Consider the following 21,122-nt stretch of genomic DNA (forward strand, 5'->3'; position numbering starts at 1 on the left):
TTTTTCAGGAATTATGGGTGGACATTCACACCTTGCAGCTGAACACCTCCTATCCCAATTATGATCATGTGCGGTTTGATTTTCGAAAATTTTCTTTCATGTTTTCTAGCCATTATTGATGGACATGTAGACCTTCTTGCAGCTGAACACCTCCGCTCCCGCTTTTGATCATACATTGTCAGGCATTCGCACCTTGTCTTACCCACTTTTACAAACCATGGTCGGACTTTCACATCTTCTTGTAGCCGAACACATCCGCTCCCGCTATTGATTGTGTAGAGTCGGGTATTTTAACCTTTTCTTACCCGCTTTTTACCAAGTATGGTCGGACATTCACACCTTCGTACAGCGAAACACCTCCGCTCCCTCTTTTGATGGTGTATGTTCGGGCATTCAAACCTTTTCTTACCCGCTTTTTCCAAACTATGGTCGGCTATTCACAGCTTCCTCTCCACCATACTTGTATGGTGGGATATTCACACCCACTTGCATCCGAAGACCTCCGCCCCAAATTTTGTTGATATTTAGTCGGACATTCGCACCTTACCCGCTTTTGGCAAACTATGGCCTTCTTGCAGCCAAACACCTCTGATCTCGCTTTTGATGATGTATGGTTGGGCATTCAGACCTTGCTTCACCTGCTTTTCACCAAATATAGTCGGACATTCACACCTTCTTGCAGCCGAACACTTCCGCTCCACCTTTTAGTGTTCTATCACACCTTTTTTTCACCGCATTTTATACATTATGGTCGGAAATTTTCAACCACTCTCATCCGAAGACCTCTCCTCCCGCTTTTGTTAATATATTTGAACTTTAGTCGGACATTCAAACCTTCTTGCAGCTGAACCACCTCCGCTCCCTGTTTTGATCATATATGGTCTGGCAATACTACCTTTTCTTACCCGTTTGTGAGTAATTATGGCTGGACATTCACACCTACTTGCAGCCGAACACAACCTCTCTCGCTTTTGATGATGTATGGACCGGCATTCTTACCTTTTCTAACACAATTTTCAGCAATTATGGTTGGAGAATCACACCTACTCACAGCCGAACAACTCCGCTACCACATTTGATGGTGTATAGTCGGGATTTCTCACCCTTTCTCATCAGCTTTTTGCAAATTATTCTCTGACATTCACACCTACTTGCAGTCGAACAGCTCTGCTCCCGCTTTTGATTATGTTTGGTTAGATATTCGAACCTTTTCTTAACTGCTTTTTCACAAACTTTGGTCGGACGTTCACACCTTCTTGCAGCCGAACACCTACGCTTCCGGTTTTGATAGTGTATATTCGGGCATACGAACCTTTTCTTACCCGCTTTTTACAAACCATAGTCGGACTTTCACACCTTCTCTTAGCTGAACAACTCCGCTCCCTCTTTTGATTGTGTACAGTCGGGTATTTTAACCTTTTCTTACCCGCTTTTTACAAACTATGATCGGACATTCACACCGTCTTACAGCGGAACACCTCCGCTACCTCTTTTGATGGTGTATGTTCGGATATTCGAACCTTTTCTTACCCGCTTTTTAAAACCAGGGTCGGACTTTCACACCTTTTAGTAGCCGAACAACTCCGCTCCCGCTATTGATTGTGTACAGTCGTGTATTTTAACCTTTTCTTACCCGCTTTTTACCAACTATGGTCGGACATTCACACCTTCTTACAGCGGAACACCTCCGCTCTCTGTTTTGATCATGTATGGTCTGGCAATACTACCTTTTCTTACCCATTTGTGAGTAATTATGGCTGGACATTCACACCTACTTGCAGCCGAACACCACCTCTCCCGCTTTTGATGATGTATGGACCGGCATTCTTACCTTTTCTAACACATTTTTCAGCAATTATGGTTGGAGATTCACACCTACTCACAGCCGAACACCTCCGCTCCCGCATTTGATGGTGTATATTCGGGCATACGAACCTGTTCTTACCCGCTTTTTACAAACCATGGTCGGACTTTCACACCCTCTTGTAGCTGAACAACTCCGCTCCCTCTTTTGATTGTGTACAGTCGGGCATACAAACCTGTTCTTACCCGCTTTTTACAAACTATGGTCGGACATTCAAACACATCCACTCCTGCTTTTGATGATGTATGGTTGGGCATTCGCACCTTTTCTTACCCATTTTTCAGTAATTATGGGTGGATATTCACACCTTCTTGCAGCGGAACACCTCCTCTCCCGCTTATGATTATGTGCGGTTTGATATTCGAAAATTTTCTTTCATGTTTTATAGCAATTATTGATGGACATTCATACCTTCTTGAAGCCGAACACATCCACTCCTGCTTTTGATGATGTATGGTTGGGCATTCGAACCTACTTGTTGCCCGTTTTTCATTAATTATGGGTGGACATTCACACCTTGTCGCAGCCAAACACCTCCGCTCCCTGTTTTGATCATGTATGTTTTGACATTCGCACCTTTTCTCACCTGCTTTTTACTATTGTCGGCCAATCACAGCTTCCTCTCCACCATACTTGTATGGTAGGAAATTCTCACCCACTCTCATCCGAAGACCTCTCCTCCCGCTTTTGTTAATATTTAGTCGGGCATTCGAACCTTTTCTTACCCACTTTTTACAAATTATGGTCGAACATTCACACCTACTTGCAGCTGAATACTTCCGCTCCACCTTTTAGTGATGTATGGTTGGCATTTGCACCTTTTGTTACCCTCTTTTTATACTGATTGCTGAAGATTAAGTTGTTCTTTCTCAAACTACAATTTTTTTTTAATTGTTGAAACTTGATTTGAAGTGGATAAATAAGGAGGACAAACAGTTTTAAGTCACGCTGATAGAAGAAATTAATTTTATAGCAAAATCTGTATTTCGTCATATGTCGAGAGATGCTTATTGCTGAAGAAGTTCTTTCTCATTCTACAAAGTACAACGTTGTTTATCGTTGAAACTTGATTAGACATGAATAAATATGAAGGACAAAGCAGTCTTAACTTGGTTTGAGTTAATTAATTCGTTTTATAGGAGAATCCGAATTCGTGCTTATTTTCGGATTCCTGAAGAATGAGTCTGGTTCTTTCTAATAATACAAAGTTTTTTGTTTATTGTTGAAACTTCATCAGAAGTGAAGAAATAAATGAATGCCTATCAACAAATGTGGGATCTAAACTCTACTGCTTCCTCTAAAATAATTTCTTTTCTCAATTCAGAAATGTGTGTGTGTAAGTCACAACACCCGTGACACCAAAACGGCTTTCTTTTCTCTCTTTTCTCTACACTCTGCACTATGAGCACACACACCAAATCAGAAAGGCTTTTTTCTCTCTTTTCTACATTATGGACTGTGGGGACACAAAACCGCTCTCTCTTTTTTTTTTTGATTGTGTGCCAGGGCGTTGTCTCACGTATTAGATTATGCTTAAGATACGAATGGGTTTATCAGTCACATCAGAATCCATACATACTGATCCTCCCGTAATAAAATGGTCAGATCTTATCAAACACACTTTGTTTCTTGTGACAATCAAGTCAGCGAAACAGCGTATACACGTCAAGACACTGAATCAAGTTTGCCACAAGAACTCATAAGTTTGGCAGTATTGCTCTGCCGTCAGCAATCATACACCCATTTTATTTTCGTGAGACGTGCAGGCACCTGTTCATCTACTGTTCTATCACTATGAATTAGTTTATCTATTATCAATAAGGATACTTCTACAACTACTATCAAAGTATGTCCAGACTTCTTATGTTGTCAGTTGCTATATATGAATAAGTGGGTAGCTACTGACAAGCATTAAGCATGTCACACAGCCCAAACATATAACATTTCAGGACACACCACACAGTTAACAACCACAGTGAAGTGTCAAAGCCCAAACATTCAACAGGACACTTACACAACACATTCAAATCAAACAGTCAGACAACATACAAGAACATATACCCCAGCCGGCATTGCTCCCTGCCTATTTTCCTACAGCTCACTATGTGTGCGCACACCTTTATTCACAAACTCTTCAACTTATACTCTTTTACCGAAGCTGCTACAGCTCGATTGGCCGAATACCCTTAGATCCTATTTCGGTGAATTTGACATCTGCCTTACATGTAACAGATTAGCGGTTTAGCAGTTTTAATTTAGTTTGAGTGAAGGAATTCATTTTATAGCAAAATCCGAAATCGTGAAGCACTCATGAAAGTAAGCTTATTCTCGGATTCCTGAAACTTTAGATTTGCTCTTTCTTTTACTGCAAAGTACAACGTTGTTTTTTTTGTTTAAATCTTTCTAGACATGGTAAATATGAACGACAAAGCAGTTTTAACATAGTTTGAGTGAAGGAATTCATTTTATAGATAAAATCCCAAGAGTCTGCAGAGAAAAGAGAGTGAATGCGAAGTAGACTTTAACACGGCTATGGGAGCGAGCCGAGTGTCGGCTAACCGGGAGAATTGCTTGAAAGAAACGCGACACCGAATGAGCGGTCAGAACAAAGCCTCAATACGGGATTCTCGTGGTGTTTTTGTTGCTGCCTTGTCTTTTGCATAGAGTAAAAGACAAGGCAGCCATCGAATAGGGCCCGATTGTTCCTACTTGGTCAGCCGAGGAGCAAGGGGGGGGGGGGGGGAGCGTCTCAACCAAGCAAAGCTCACCATGGGGAAGGTGGCTATACCAACTAGCCTGATGCCCTGCTCCCGCAGTGACGGATAATCGTACTCTGGTTTCTCTTCATAACATACAAGTCTTTCGCCTTTTACTAAAGACTTCCGTGGAGAGCAGCACTAATGAGTTGTTTCTATTATTGGCAGGCTTTACCTTTGCGGGTGAAGCCCTTTCTGTCTGTGCAAAAGAAATCTTGCTACTTTGCAGAGTGACTTGTCTGAGTAGAGTCGCCTTACTTGTTGCGACTGTGCCGATGTTCGAAGCTGGAGTGCAAAGTTGTCGCTTGAATGGTGCTTGCTGGAGCAGGCGGGAGTGCAAAGTTATACCATTTAAAAGGGCTGAAGAGTGCTCAGTGCAGCGGGTGGGCGGAGGTGCAACGTGACACTCTGGCCACCTATGGCCATAAAAAGAACACTGCTACAAGTGCGCATTGTGCCAGCAAGGGCCCTCGGACCTGAAACAGTGGACAGTTATCGCTTCTCGGCCTTTTGGCTAAGATCAAGTGTAGTATCTGTTCTTATCAGTTTAATATGTCCTCTATATGAGGACAACATATTAAATGGATTTTTAAGAATAGGAGTTGAAAAAGAAGCTTGCTCCGTTCACTCCAAGCCTCGACCCGGTACTGCAGTGCCGCTGGGAACGGTGCGCTCTCCTCTGCTCTTGTGAAAAAGCAAACAGCGGTGCAGGATGGAAGATTCAGGGAGCCCAAGATGAAACTTTCTTTTAATCTGCTGAAAAAAGAGAGTGAATGCGAAGTGGACTTTAACACGGCTCTGGGAGCGAGCCGAGTGCGGGCTAACCGGGAGAATTGCTTGAAAGAAACGCGACACCGAATGAGTGGTCAGAACAAAGCCTCAATACGGTGTTCCCGTGGTGTTTGTGGCTGCCTTGTCTTTTGCACAGAGTAAAAGACAAGGCAGCCATCGAATAGATTGTTTCTACTTGGTCAGCCGAGGAGCGGGGGGGGGGGGGGGGGGGGGGGGGGCAAGCGTCTCAACCAAGCAAAGCTCACCAAGTAGGAACAATCGGGCCCTTTTCAATGGCTGCAACACCTGAAAGAGATATTGATGCGAGACCCGATCAAATGCTTTTTCAAAGTCTAAATTTAAGATGACAAGCCGGGTGTTTCTGTCTCTAGCGTAATCAATGATGTCTCGAATCAGTACGAGGCTGTCGGTGAGTTGTCTCCCTGAGATGGCACAAGCTTGGTCTGGGTGAATTACCTCCTCTAAAACAGAGGACATCCGTGTCGCTAACACCTTGCTAAAAAGTTTACAGTCAAAGTTTAAAAGTGTGATGGGCCTCCAATTCTTTAGGTCAGTCTTATCATTTTTTTTATAAAGTAGTACTCTAAAACTGTCAGGCAATCGGTCGAGTTTTTCAAAATCTTTAAAAACATCTAAAATGTCTGATGATAAAAGGTCCCAATAGGTCAGATAGAATTCTGCAGGAAGCCCGTCTAAACCCGGAGCTCGACTTCTCTTAAAACCTGTTAGGCATTTTTTTAACTCTAAAGCAGTAAAATTCTGTGTCAAGTCTGCATTCTCTTTTACGGTTTTGTCAACGAATTTTAAGATTTCTGCCGATGTTTCCAAGTGCACTGGTTTCTCTTTGTACATGTTACTATAAAAGGTATGTACAGTTTCAATCATCTCTTGTGTGGATTTTGTTAAAAACCCATCTTCTCTTTTTAGATTTTGAATACACTCCTTTTTATTTATAACTTTCTTTCTTTTTCACCTTCCTCAATTTCCTGCTCCCTGCTTCTTACAAAAATTCCTTTACTCTTTATTTCTGCTAAAACTGACATTTCCTTTTTGACATCTTTGATTTCTTCTTTAAAGTCTATGCCACACTGATTTAGTTTAAAGTAGCGCTGTAAGCGTTTATGTAGTCCCATCATACATCTATTCTCTTTCCTTTTTTTACGTTTACCTTGCTGTTTAAAAAAAGTCTGGGTCGTTTCCTTCACCATTTCCCACCATTGTGCATGTGTTTCGTAGAGGTCTTGAAGGGTCTGCCACTCTTTATAACATTCCCTGTACTGACTGACTATGATTTCATCCTCCAACAGGGAACAGTTGAGTTTCCACAGACCACTTCCTACCGTCACACCAGAAGGGGGTGAAAGGGTGCAGGAGAGCATAAGGTGGTCTGAAAAGAAAACAGGGGTTAATCTAACATCAGTGGCTGGGCAATCTCTAGTAAAGAAATAATCAATGCGAGAGGCTCTGGTGCCATCATGACTAAACCAGGTGAAGCCCTCCTCTCTGGGATGCATGGTTTTAAAACAGTCAGTAAGCTTAAAATCCCTGCATATGCCCTGAAGTAAAATCGAAGTCTTGTCCACTTTAAAATCTACCCCTGCTCTTTTTCTATCTTTCCTGCTCAAGATACAGTTAAAATCCCCTCCTACAACTAAAGGTACTTGCCCTAGCATGTAAAGCTGTATATCTTCTAAAAGGTCATACCTTTCATTTTTTCCATTGAAACCATAAATATTTAAGAGGTTAAAGTCTTGCCCCATAAAATTCAAGTGTGCTAAAAGTGCCCGTCCGTCTCTCACCACTGTGCTACCATTCACCAGAACATGCGGATTTTTAATTAGAATGGCCACACCATCATTTTTATTTTGATTTGAGCCACTCCATATCGATAAATGGGGCCACATTTCCTCCCATTGTCTATGGTTTTTTAAAAAAGGTAGTCCACATTCTTGTATTAAAAACACATGTGATTTTATGGAGTCTAAGAAGGATAAAATACTCTGGGCTCTTGTCTTTGATTTCACACTTCTCACATTTAGTGTTGAGAAGGTGAGAACCATTAAAAGCATAAAGGAAAGTAGGTATGTCATTTTCGTTTTTCTAAGTTATCAAAACAAATTACACACAGGTTATTTCTTGGGAAACTAGCTCTTCCTTCATTTCTTTAGGTGAAAAGTGAGTAGGGTGATCTATATTTCCTTTTCGGACTCTCGGTGTTGGCCTCTGACGCAATGTTGCATTTAACTTTGAGTCCCTGGGGGTTGATTGCAGAGCTGAAGTTAAAAAGGAGACCTCATTTGGTGAGTCGGAGGGGAAGACTCTAGGTTCTTCCACTGAAGAACTTCTTTGTCAGGCATTCGCACCTTGTCTTACCCACTTTTTACAAACTTTAGTGCAAAGTCTGCAAGGTTGCTAAAAGACTAGAATGCCGGACAATACATCATCAAAAGCGGGAGAAGTGGTTTTTCGGCTGCAAGTAGGTGTGAATGTCCAGCCATAATTACTCACAAACGGGTAAGAAAAGGTACTATTGCCAGACCATATATGATCAAAACAGGGAGCGGAGGTGGTTCAGCTGCAAGAAGGTTTGAATGTCCGACTAAAGTTAAAATATATTAACAAAAGCGGGAGGAGATTTCCAACCATAATCTATAAAATGCGGTGAAAAAAAGGTGTGATAGAACACTAAAAGGTGGAGCAGAAGTGTTCGGCTGCAAGAAGGTGTGAATGTCCGACTATATTTGGTGAAAAGCAGGTGAAGCAAGGTCTGAATGCCCAACCTTACATCATCAAAAGCGAGATCAGAGGTGTTTGGCTGCAAGAAGGCCATAGTTTGCCAAAAGCGGGTAAGGTGCGAATGACCGACTAAATATCAACAAAAGTGGGGGCAGAGGTCTTCGGATGCAAGTGGGTGTGAATATCCCACCATACAAGTATGGTGGAGAGGAAGCTGTGAATGGCCGACCATAGTAAAAGGCGGGTGAGAGAAGGTGCGAATGTCAAACCATACATAATCAAAACAGGGAGCGGAGGTGTTCTGCTGTAAGAAGGTGTGAATGTCCAACCATAGTTGGTAAAAAGCGGGTAAGAAAAGGTTAAAATACCCGACTGTACACAATCAATAGCGGGAGCGGAGTTGTTCGGCTACTAAAAGGTGTGAAAGTCCGACCATGGTTTGTAAAAAGCGGGTAAGAAAAGGTGCGAATGCCCGACAATGTATGATCAAAAGAGGGAGTGGAGGTTTTCGGCTGCAAGAAGGTCTGAATGTCCAACCATAATTTGTAAAAACCGGGGAAGAAAAGGCTCGAAAGCCCGACTATACACCATCAAAAGTGGGAGCGGAGGTGTTCAGCTGCAAGACGGTCTGAATGTCCATCAATAATTGCTAGAAAACATGAAAGAAAATTTTCGAATATCAAACTGCACATGATCATAAGCGGGAGAGGAGGTGTTCAGCTGCAAGAAGGTGTGAATGTCTACCCATAATTACTGAAAAATGGGTAAGAAAAGGTGCGAATGCCTAACCATACATCATCAAAAGAGGGAGCGGAGGTGTTCCGCTGTAAGACGGTGTGAATGTCCGACCATAGATGGTAAAAAGGGGGTAAGAAAAGGTTAAATTACCCGACTGTACACAATCAAAAGAGGGAGAGGAGTTGTTCAGCTAAGAGAAGGTGTGAAAGTCCGACCTTGGTTTGTAAAAAGCGGGTAAGAAAAGGTTCGTATGCCCGAATATACACCATCAAAAGCGGAAGCGGAGGTGTTCGGCTGCAAGATATTGTGAACGTCCGACCAAAGTTTGTAAAAAGCAGTTAAGAAAAGGTTCGAATATCTAACCAAACATAATCAAAAGCGGGAGCAGAGCTGTTCGACTGGAAGTAGGTGTGAATGTCAGATCATAATTTGCAAAAAGCTGATGAGAAAGGGTGAGAATGCCCGACTATACACCATCAAATGCGGTAGCGGAGTTGTTCGGCTGTGAGTAGGTGTGAATCTCCAACCATAATTGCTGAAAAATGTGTTAGAAAAGGTAAAAATGCCGGTCCATACATAATCAGAATCGGGAGAGGTGGTGTTCAGCTGCAAGAAGGTCTAAATGTCCATCAATAATTGCTAGAAAACATGAAAGAAAATTTTCGAAAATCAAACCACACATGATCATAAGTGGGATAGGAGGTGTTCAGCTGCAAGAAGGTGTGAATGTCCACCCATAATACCTGAAAAATGGGTAAAAAAAAGGTGCGAATGCCCAACCATACATCATCAAAAGCAGGAGTGCATGTGTTCGGCTACAAGAAGGTGTGAACGTCCAACCAAAGTTTGTAAAAAGCAGTTAAGAAAAGGTTCGAATATCCAACCATACATAATCAAAAGCGGGAGCAGAGCTGTTTGACTGCAAGTAGGTGTGAATGTCAGATCATAATTTGCAAAAAGCTGATGAGAAAGGGTGAGAATGCCCGACTATACACCATCAAATGCGGTAGCGGAGTTGTTCGGCTGTGAGTAGGTGTGAATCTCCAACCATATTTGCTGAAAAATGTGTTAGAAAAGGTAAAAATGCCGGTCCATACATCATCAAAAGCGGGAGAGGTGGTGTTCGGCTGCAAGTAGGTATGCACGAATTCGGATTCTCCTATAAAACGAATTCCTTAACTCTAACCAAGTTAAGACTGCTTTGTCCTTCATATTTATTCATGTCTAATCAAGTTTCAACGATAAAAAACGTTGTACTTTGTAGAATGAGAAAGAACTTCTTCAGCAATAAGCATCTCTCGACATATGACGAAATACAGATTTTGCTATAAAATTAATTCCTTCTATCAGCCTGACTTAAAACTGTTTGTCCTCCTTATTTATCCACTTCAAATCAAGTTTCAACAATTAAAAAAATTTTGTAGTTTGAGAAAAAACAACTTAATCTTAAGCAATCAGTAGGGTAAGAAAGGGTAAGAAAAGGTGCAAATGCCAACCATACATCACTAAAAGGTGGAGCGGAAGTATTCGGCTGCAAGTAGGTGCGAATGCCTGACAATGTATGATCAAAAGAAGGAGCGGAGGTTTTCGGCTGCAAGGTCTGAATGTCCAACCATAATTTGTAAAAACCGGGGAAGAAAAGGCTCGAAATCCCGACTATACACCATCAAAAGCGGGAGCGGAGGTGTTCGGCTGCAAGTAGGTGTGAATGTTCGACCATAATTTGTAAAAAGCGGGTAAGAAAAGGTTCGAATGCCCGACTATATATTAACCAAAGCAGGAGGAGAGGTCTTCGGATAAGAGTGGGCAAGAAGGTGTGAATGTCCAACCATAATTGGCAAAAAGCAGGTAAGAAAAGGTTAAAATACCCTATTGTACACAATCAATAGCGGGAGCAGAGTTGTTCCGCTACGAAAAGGTGTGAAAGTCCGACCATGAATTGTACAGTACAATCACCATGGGGTATTCACACCTTTTTTTTCACCGCATTTTATTGATTATGGTTGGAAATTCTCACCCACTTTTATCCGAAGACCTCTCCTCCTGCTTTTGTTAATATATAGTCGGGCATTCAAACCTTTTCTTACCCGCTTTTTACAAATTATGGTCGAACATTCACACCTACTTGCAGCCGAACACCTCCGCTCCCGCTCAACCAAACATAATCAAAAGCGGGAGCAGAGCTGTTCGACTGCAAGTAGGTGTGAATGTCCAGCCATAATTACTCACAAACGGGGGAAGAAAAGATAGTATTGCCAGACCATACATGATCAAAACAGGGAGCGGAGGTTCAGCTGCAAGGTGTGAATGTCTGACTATAGTTTGTAAAAAGCGGGTAAGACAAGGTGCGAATGCCCGACAATGTATGATCAAAAGAGAGAGCGGAGGTGTTCGGCTGCAAGGTCTGAATGTCCAACCATAATTTGTAAAAACCGGGTAAGAAAAGGCTCGAAAGCCCGACTATACATCATCAAAAGCGGGAGCGGAGGTGTTCAGCTGCAAGAAGGTGTGAATGTTCGACTAAAGTTTGTAAAAAGCTGGTAAGACAAGGAGCGATGTCCCGACATTGTATGATCAAAAGCGGGAGCGGAGGTGTCCAGCTGTGAGTAGGTGTGAATGTCCGACCATAATTGCTGAAAAATGTGTTAGAAAAGGTAAGAATACTGGACCATACATCATCAAAAGCGGGAGAGGTGGTGTTCGGCTGCAAGAAGGTGTGAAAGTCCGACAATGGTTTGTAAAAAGCGGGTAATAAAAGGTTCGAATTCCCGAAATTACATCATCAAAAATGGAAGCGTAGGTGTTCGGATGCAAGAAGGTGTGAACGTCCGACCAAAGTTTGTAAAAAGCAGTGAAAAGCGAGAAAAAGCTTTTCGTGAGTTCTGCATGATTTGGGATTTTGCTTATAAAATGCATTACTTCACTCAAACTATGTTAAAACTGATTTGTCCTTCATATTTACCATGTCTAGAAAGATTTAAACAAAAAAACGACGTTGTACTTTGCAGTAAAAGAAAGAGTAAATCTAAAGTTTCAGGAATCCGAGTATATGCCTGCTTTCATGAGTTCTGCACGATTTCGGATTTTGCTATAAAATGAATTGCTTTGCTCAAACCAAGTTAAAACTGCTTTGTCCTTCCATATTCATCAATGTCTAGATCGACTTCAACAAAGAAAAACATTGGACTTTGCAGTAGAAGAAGTTGAAATCCATCTACACATTGATAAATATGAAGGACAAAGCAGTTCCCACTTGCCCATAAGAAAATAAGCTTATTCTCGGATTCCTGATCCTTCAGTTTTGCTCTTTCTTCTACTGCAAAATACAATGTTGTTCTTTGTTGAAGTCGATCTAGACATTGATAAATATGAAGGAAAAAGCAGTTTTAACTTGGTTTGAGTGAATGAATTCATTTTATACATAGAATCCGAAATCGTGCAGAACTCATGAAAATAAGCTTATTCTCGGATTCCTAAAACTTTTGATTGGCTCTTTCTTTTACTGCAAAGTACAACGTTGTTTTTTTGTTTAAATCTATCGAGACATTGATAAATATGAAGGTAAAAGCCGTTTTAACATAGTTTGAGTGAAGGAATTGATTTTATAGATAAAATCCCAAATCATGCAGAACTCCTCAAAAGGGGCGTATGGCTTAATCACAAGTGTGGCTCTTTCTCATTCAGGGTAGTATGAGGAAGTTTATGCTTGAAATATATGTAGAAATGGGTACATATGAAGGACAAAGCAGTGTTAACTTAGTTTGAGTGAAGGAATTCATTTTAAACATAAAATCCCAAATCATGCAGAACGTATGAAAAGAAGCTTATTCTCGGATTCCTGATCCTTCAGTTTTGCTCTTTCTTCTACTGCAAAATACAATGTTGTTCTTTGTTGAAGTCGATCTAGACATTGATAAATATGAAGGAAAAAGCAGTTTTAACTTGGTTTGAGTGAATGAATTCATTTTATACATAAAATCCGAAATCGTGCAGAACTCATGAAAATAAGCTTATTCTCGGATTCCTAAAACTTTTGATTTGCTCTTTCTTTTATTGCAAAGTACAACGTTGTTTTTTTGTTTAAATCTATCGAGGCATTGATAAATATGAAGGTAAAAGCTGTTTTAACATAGTTTGAGTGAAGGAATTAATTTTATAGATAAAATCCCAAACCATGCAGAACTCCTCAAAAGGGGCGTATGGCTTAATCACAAGTGTGGCTCTTTCTCATTCAGGGTAGTATGAGGAAGTTTATGCTTGAAATATATGTAAAAATGGGTACATATGAAGGACAAAGCAGTGTTAACTTAGTTTGCGTGAAGAAATTCATTTTATACATAAAATCCGAAATCGTGCAGAACTCATGAAAATAAGCTTATTCTCGGATTCCTAAAACTTTTGATTTGCACTTTCTTTTACTGCAAAGTACAACGTTGTTTTTTGTTGAAATCTATCGAGACATTGATAAATACCAGCCGAAACTCTGCTGCCGCTTTTGATAATTTATGGTTGGGCATTCTTACCTTTTCTTACCCGCTTTTTACAAATTATGATCTTACATTCACACCTACTTGCAGTCGAACACCTTCTCATCCACTTATGATCATGTGCGGTTGGGCTTTCGCACCTTTTCTTACCCATTTTTCAGTATTTATGGGTGGACATTTAGACCTTCTTGCAGCCGAAAACCTCCGCTCCTCTTTTGATCATACATTGTCGGGCATTCACACCTTGTCTTACCCGCTTTTTACAAACTTTAGTCGGACATTCAAACCTTCTTGCAGCTGAACCACCTCCGCTCCCTGTTTTGATCATATATGGTCTGGCAATAGTACCTTTTCTTACCCGTTTGTGAGTAATTATGGCTGGACATTCACACCTACTTGAAGCCGAACACAACCTCTCCCGCTTTTGATGATATATGGTCCGGCATTCTTACCATTTCTAACACATTTTTCAGCAGTTATGGTCGGATATTCACACCTACTCACAGACGAACACCTCCGCTCCCACATTTGATAGTGTATAGTCGGGCATTCTTACCTTTTCTAACACATTTTTCAGCAATTATGGTTGGAGAATCACACCTACTCACAGCCGAACAACTCCGCTACCGCATTTGATGGTGTATAGTCGGGATTTCTCACCCTTTCTCATCAGCTTTTTGCAAATTATTCTCTGACATTCACACCTACTTGCAGTCGAACAGCTCTGCTCCCGCTTTTGATTATGTTTGGTTAGATATTCGAACCTTTTCTTAACTGCTTTTTTACAAACTTTGGTCGGACGTTCACACCTTCTTGCAGCCGAACACCTACGCTTCCGGTTTTGATAGTGTATATTCGGGCATACGAACCTTTTCTTACCCGCTTTTTACAAACCATGGTCGGACTTTCACACCTTCTCTTAGCTGAACAACTCCGCTCCCTCTTTTGATTGTGTACAGTCGGGTATTTTAACCTTTTCTTACCCGCTTTTTACCAACTATGGTTGGACATTCACACCTTCTTACAGAAGAACACCTCCGCTCCCTGTTTTGATTATGTATGGTTTGACATTCGCACCTTCTCTCACCCGCCTTTTACTATGGTCGGCCATTCACAGCTTCCTCTCCACCATACTTGTATGGTGGGATATTCACACCAACTTGCATCCGAAGACCTCCGCCCCCACTTTTGTTAATATTTAGTCGGTCATTCGCACCTTACCCGCTTTTGGCAAACTATGGCCTTCTTGCAGCCAAACACCTCTGATCTCGCTTTTGATGATGTAAGGTTGGGCATTCAGACCTTGCTTCACCTGCTTTTCACCAAATATAGTCGGACATTCACACCCACTTGCATCCGAAGACCTCCGCCCCAAATTTTGTTGATATTTAGTCGGACATTCACACCCACTTGCATCCGAAGACCTCCGCCCCAAATTTTGTTGATATTTAGTCGGAAATTCGCACCTTACCCGCTTTTGGCAAACTATGGCCTTCTTGCAGCCAAACACCTCTGATCTCGCTTTTGATGATGTAAGGTTGGGCATTCAGACCTTGCTTCACCTGCTTTTCACCAAATATAGTCGGACATTCACACCTTCTTGCAGCCGAACACTTCCGCTCCACCTTTTAGTGTTCTATCACACCTTTTTTTCACCGCATTTTATACATTATGGTTGGAAATTTTCAACCACTCTCATCCGAAGACCTCTCCTCCCGCTTTTGTTAATATATTTGAACTTTAGTCGGACATTCAAACCTTCTTGCAGCTGAACCACCTCCGCTCCCTGTTTTGATCATATATGGTCTGGCAATAGTACCTTTTCTTACCCGTTTGTGAGTAATTATGGCTGGACATTCACACCTACTTGCAGCCGAACACAAACTCTCTCGCTTTTGATGATGTATGGACCGGCATTCTTACCTTTTCTAACACATTTTTCAGCAATTATGGTCGGAGATTCACACCTACTCACAGCCGAACAACTCCGCTCCCGCATTTGATGGTGTATAGTCGGGCATTCTCACCCTTTCTCATCAGCTTTTTGCAAATTATGATCTGACATTCACACCTACTTGCAGTCGAACAGCTCTGCTCCCGCTTTTGATTATGTATGGTTGGATATTCGAACCTTTTCTTAACTGCTTTTTACAAACTTTGGTTGGACGTTCACACCTTCTTGTAGCCGAACACATGCACTCCTGCTTTTGATGATGTATGGTTGGGCATTCGCACCTTTTTTTTACCCATTTTTCAGGTATTATGGGTGGACATTCACACCTTCTTGCAGCTGAACACCTCCTCTCCCACTTATGATCATGTGTGGTTTGATTTTCGAAAATTTTCTTTCATGTTTTCTAGCAATTATTGATGGACATTTAGACCTTCTTGCAGCTGAACACCACCTCTCCCGATTTTGATTATGTATGGACCGGCATTTTTACCTTTTCTAACACATTTCTAAATTGAGAAAGGAAATTATTTTAGAGGAAGCACTAGAGTTTAGATCCCACATTTGTTGATAGGCATTCATTTATTTCTTCACTTCTGATAAAAATGATAAGACTGACCTAAAGAATTGGAGGCCCATCACACTTTTAAACTTTGACTGTAAACTTTTTAGCAAGGTTTTGACGACACTGATGTCCTCTGTTTTAGAGGAGGTAATTCACCCAGACCAGGCTTGTGCCATCTCAGAGAGACAACTCACCGACAGCCTCGTACTGATTCGAGACATCATTGATTACGCTAGAGACAGAAACACCCGGCTTGTCATCTTAAATTTAGACTTTGAAAAAGCTTTTGATCGGGTCTCGCATCAATATCTCTTTCAGGTGTTGCAGCCATCGAATAGGGCCCGATTGTTCCTACTTGGTGAGATTTGCTTGGTTGAGATGCTTGCTCCCCCCCCTTGCTCCTCGGCTGACCAAGTAGGAACAATCGGGCCCTATTCGATGGCTGCCTTGTCTTTTACTCTGTGCAAAAGACAAGGCAGCCACAAACACCACGGGAACACCGTATTGAGGCTTTGTTCTGACCACTCATTCGGTGTCGCGTTTCTTTCAAGCAATTCTCCCGGTTAGCCCGCACTCGGCTCGCTCCCAGAGCTGTGTTAAAGTCTACTTCGCATTCACTCTCTTTTCTCAGCAGATTAAAAGAAAGTTTAATCTTGGGCTCCCTGAAACTTCCATCCTGCACCGCTGTTTGCTTTTTCACAAGAGCAGAGGAGAGCGCACTGTTCCCAGCGGCACTGCAGTACTGGGTCGATGCTTGGAGTGAACGGAGCAAGCTTCTTTTTCAACTCCTATTCTTAAAAATCCATTTAATATGTAGTCCTCGTATAGAGGACATATTAAACTGATAAGAACAGATACTACACTTGATCTTAGCCAAAAGGCCGAGAAGCGATAACTGTCCACTGTTTCAGGTCCGAGGGCCCTTGCTGGCACAATGCGCACTTGTAGCAGTGTTCTTTTTATGGCCATAGGTGGCCAGAGTGTCACGTTGCACCTCCGCCCACCCGCTGCACTGAGCACTCTTCAGCCCTTTTAAATGGTATAACTTTGCACTCCCGCATGCTCCAGCAAGCACCATTCAAGCAACAACTTTGCACTCCAGCTTCGAACATCGGCACAATCGCAACAAGTAAGGCGACTCTACTCAGAGAAGTCACTCTGCACAGTAACAAGATTTCTTTTGCAGAGACAGAAAGGGCTTCACCCGCAAAGGTAAAGCCTGCCAAAAATAGAAACAACTCATTAGTGCTGCTCTCCACGAAAGTCTTTAGTAAAAGGCGAAAGACTTGTATGTTATGAAGAGAAACCAGAGTACGATTATCCGTCACTGCGGGAGCAGGGCATCAGGCTAGTTGCCATAGCCACCTTCCCCATGGTGAGCGTTGCTTGGTTGAAACGCTTGCCCCTGTGCAATCGACAAGGCTGCAACAAAAACACCACGGGAACACCGTATTGAGGCTTTGTTCTATCCGCTCATTCGGTGTCTCGTTTCTTTCAAGCAATTCTCCCGGTTAGCCCACACTCGGCTCGCTCCCAGAGCCGTGTTAAAGTCTACTTCGCATTCACTCTCTTTTCTCAGCAGACTCTTGGGATTTTATCTATAAAATGAATTCCTTCACTCAAACTATGTTAAAACTGCTTTGTCCTTCATATTTACCATGTCTAGAAAGATTTAAACAAAAAAAAAAACAACGTTGTACTTTGCAGTAAAAGAAAGAGCAAATCTAAAGTTTCAGGAATCCGAGAATAAGCTTACTTTCATGAGTTCTTCACGATTTCGGATTTTGCTATAAAATGAATTCCTTCACTCAAACTAAATTAAAACTGCTAAAGCGCTAATCTGTTACATGTAAGGCAGATGTCAAATTCACCGAAATAGGATCTAAGGGTATTCGGCCAATCGAGCTGTAGCAGCTTTGGTAAAAGAGTATAAGTTGAAGAGTTTGTGAATAAAGGTGTGCGCACACATAGTGTGCTGTACGAAAATAGGCAGGGAGCAATGCCGGCTGGGGTATATGTTCTTGTATGTTGTCTGACTGTTTGATTTGAATGTGTTGTGTAAGTGTCCTGTTGAATGTTACATGTTTGGGCTTTGACACTTCACTGTGGTTGTTAACTGTGTGGTGTGTCCTGAAATGTTATATGTTTGGGCTGTGTGACATGCTTAATGCTTGTCAGTAGCTACCCACTTATTCATATATAGCAACTGACAACATAAGAAGTCTGGACATACTTTGATAGTATTTGTAGAAGTATCCTTATTGATAATAGATAAACTAATTCATAGTGATAGAACCATAGATGAACAGGTGCCTGCACATGTCTCACGAAAATAAAATGGGTGTATGATTGCTGACGGCAGAGCAATACTGCCAAACTTATGAGTTCTTGTGGCAAACTTGATTCGGTGTCTTGACGTGTATACGCTGTTTCGCTGACTTGATTGTCACAAGAAACAAAGTGTGTTTGATAAGATCCGACCATTTTATTACGGGAGGATCAGTATGTATGGATTCTGATGTGACTGATAAACCCATTCGTATCTTAAGCATAATCTAATACGTGAGACAACGCCCTGGCACACAATCAAAAAAAAAAAGAGAGAGCGGTTTTGTGTCCCCACAGTCCATAATCTAGAAAAGAGAGAAAAAAGCCTTTCTGATTTGGTGTGTGTGCTCATAGTGCAGAGTGTAGAGAAAAGAAAGCCGTTTTGGTGTCACGGGTGTTGTGACTTACACACACACATTTCTAAATTGAGAAAGGAAATTATTTTAGAGGAAGCACTAGAGTTTAGATCCCACATTTGTTGATAGGCATTCATTTGTTTCTTCACTTCTGATGAAGTTTCAACAATAAACAACAAACTTTGTATTATGAGAAAGAACCAGACTCATTCTTCAGGAATCCGAAAATAAGCTCTATTTTACGAGTTATGCACGAATTCGGATTCTCCTATAAAACGAATTCCTTAACTCTAACCAAGTTAAGACTGCTTTGTCCTTCATATTTATTCATGTCTAATCAAGTTTCAACGATAAACAACGTTGTACTTTGTAGAATGAGAAAGAACTTCTTCAGCAATAAGCATCTCTCGACATATGACGAAATACAGATTTTGCTATAAAATGAATTCCTTCTATCAGCCTGACTTAAAACTGTTTGTCCTCCTTATTTATCCACTTCAAATCAAGTTTCAACAATTAAAAAAATGTTGTAGTTTGAGAAAAAACAACTTAATCTTAAGCAATCAGTAGGGTAAGAAAGGGTAAGAAAAGGTGCAAATGCCAACCATACATCACTAAAAGGTGGAGCGGAAGTATTCGGCTGCAAGTAGGTGCGAATGCCTGACAATGTATGATCAAAAGAGGGAGCGGAGGTTTTCGGCTGCAAGGTCTGAATGTCCAACCATAATTTGTAAAAACCGGGGAAGAAAAGGCTCGAAAGCCCGACTATACACCATCAAAAGCGGGAGCGGAGGTGTTCGGCTGCAAGTAGGTGTGAATGTTCGACCATAATTTGTAAAAAGCGGGTAAGAAAAGGTTCGAATGCCCGACTATATATTAACCAAAGCAGGAGGAGAGGTCTTCGGATAAGAGTGGGTGAGAATTTACAACCATAATCTATAAAATGCGGTGAAAAAAAAGGTGTGAATACCCCATAGAACACTAAAAGGTAGAGCGGAAGTGTTCGGCTGCAAGAAGGTGTGAATGTCTGACCATAGTTTGTAAAAAGCGGGTAAGAAAAGGTTCGAATGCCCGAACATACACCATCAAAGGAGGGAGCGGAGGTGTTCCGCTGTAAGAAGGTGTGAATTTCCGACCATAGTTGGCAAAAAGCAGGTAAGAAAAGGTTAAAATACCCGATTGTACACAATCAATAGCGGGAGCAGAGTTTTTCCGCTACTAAAAGGTGTGAAAGTCCGACCATGGTTTGTAAAAAGCGGGTAAGAAAAGGTGCGAATGCCCGACAATGTATGATCAAAAGAGGGAGCGGAGGTTTACGGCTGAAACAAGGTCTGAATGTCCATCAATAATTGCTAGAAAACATGGAAGAGAATTTTCGAATATCAAACCGCACATGAGAGGAGGTGTTCAAATGCAAGAAGGTGTGAATGTCCACCCATAATTACTGCAAAATGGGTAAGAAAAGGTACGAATGCCCAACCATACATGATCCTAACAGGGAGCGGAGGTGTTTGGCTGCGACAAGGTGTGTATGTCCACCCATAATTAATGAAAAGCGGGCAACAAGTAGGTTTGAATACCCATCATCAAAAGCAGGAGTGGATATGTTCGGCTACAAGAAGGTTTGAATGTCTGACCATAGTTTGTAAAAAGCGGGTAAGAAAAGGTTCGAATGCCCGAACATACACCATCAAAGGAGGGAGCGGAGGTTTTCGGCTGAAAGAAGGTCTGAATGTCCATCCATAATTTGTAAAAATTGGGGAAGAAAAGGCTCGAAAGCCCGACTATACACCATCAAAAGCTGGAGCGGAGGTGTTCAGCTGCAAGAAGGTCTGAATGTCCATCAATAATTGCTAGAAAACATGGAAGAGAATTTTCGAATATCAAACCGCACATGATCATAAGAGGAGAGGAGGTGTTAAAATGCAAAAAGGTGTGAATGTCCACCCATAATTACTGCAAAATGGGTAAGAAAAGGTACGAATGCCCAACCATACATCATCAAAAGAGGGAGCGGAGGTGTTCCACTGTAAGAAGGTGTGAATGTCTGACCATAGTTGGTAAAAAGCGGGTAAGAAAAGGTGAAAATACCCGACTGTACACAATCAATAGCGGGAGCGGAGTTGTTCGGCTACTAAAAGGTGTGAAAGTCCGACCCTGGTTTGTAAAAAGCGGGTAAGAGAAGGTGCGAATGCCCGACAATGTATGATCAAAAGAGGGAGCGGAGGTTTTCGGCTGCAAGAAGGTCTGAATGTCCAACAATAATTTTGTAAAAACCGGGGAAGAAAAGGCTCGAAAGCCCGACTATACATCATCAAAAGCGGGAGCGGAGGTGTTCAGCTGCAAGAAGGTCTGAATGTCCATCAATAATTGCTAGAAAACATGAAAGAAAATTTTCGAATATCAAACCACACATCATCATAAGCGGGAGAGGAGGGGTTCAGCTGCAAGAAGGTGTGAATGTCCGACCATAGTAAAAAAAAAAATGGGTAAGAAAAGGTGCGAATGCTCAACCATACATCATAAAAAGCAGGAGTGGATGTGTTCGG

General features: G+C 41.7%; 4 non-coding genes across 4 annotated transcripts; 2 read left to right on the plus strand and 2 right to left on the minus strand.

The window, feature by feature from the left end:
- Positions 1-4,692: 4,692 nt before the first annotated feature.
- On the plus strand, positions 4,693-4,806 carry LOC140287111 (U5 spliceosomal RNA). Its single transcript, XR_011911470.1, has one exon. It is a non-coding gene; the product is annotated as a U5 spliceosomal RNA (small nuclear RNA).
- Positions 4,807-5,114: 308 nt separating this feature from the next.
- LOC140287120 (U2 spliceosomal RNA) lies at positions 5,115-5,298 on the plus strand. Its single transcript, XR_011911478.1, has one exon. It is a non-coding gene; the product is annotated as a U2 spliceosomal RNA (small nuclear RNA).
- Positions 5,299-16,598: 11,300 nt separating this feature from the next.
- LOC140287119 (U2 spliceosomal RNA) lies at positions 16,599-16,782 on the minus strand. Its single transcript, XR_011911477.1, has one exon. It is a non-coding gene; the product is annotated as a U2 spliceosomal RNA (small nuclear RNA).
- Positions 16,783-17,090: 308 nt separating this feature from the next.
- LOC140287113 (U5 spliceosomal RNA) lies at positions 17,091-17,204 on the minus strand. The gene has a single exon (XR_011911472.1). It is a non-coding gene; the product is annotated as a U5 spliceosomal RNA (small nuclear RNA).
- Between the last annotated feature and the right edge of the window lie 3,918 nt (positions 17,205-21,122).

The sequence above is a fragment of the Leuresthes tenuis genome, unplaced genomic scaffold (genome assembly GCF_036924035.1).
Source record: "Leuresthes tenuis unplaced genomic scaffold, fLeuTen1.0.hap1 SCAF_110, whole genome shotgun sequence".
Taxonomy (NCBI): domain Eukaryota; kingdom Metazoa; phylum Chordata; class Actinopteri; order Atheriniformes; family Atherinopsidae; genus Leuresthes; species Leuresthes tenuis.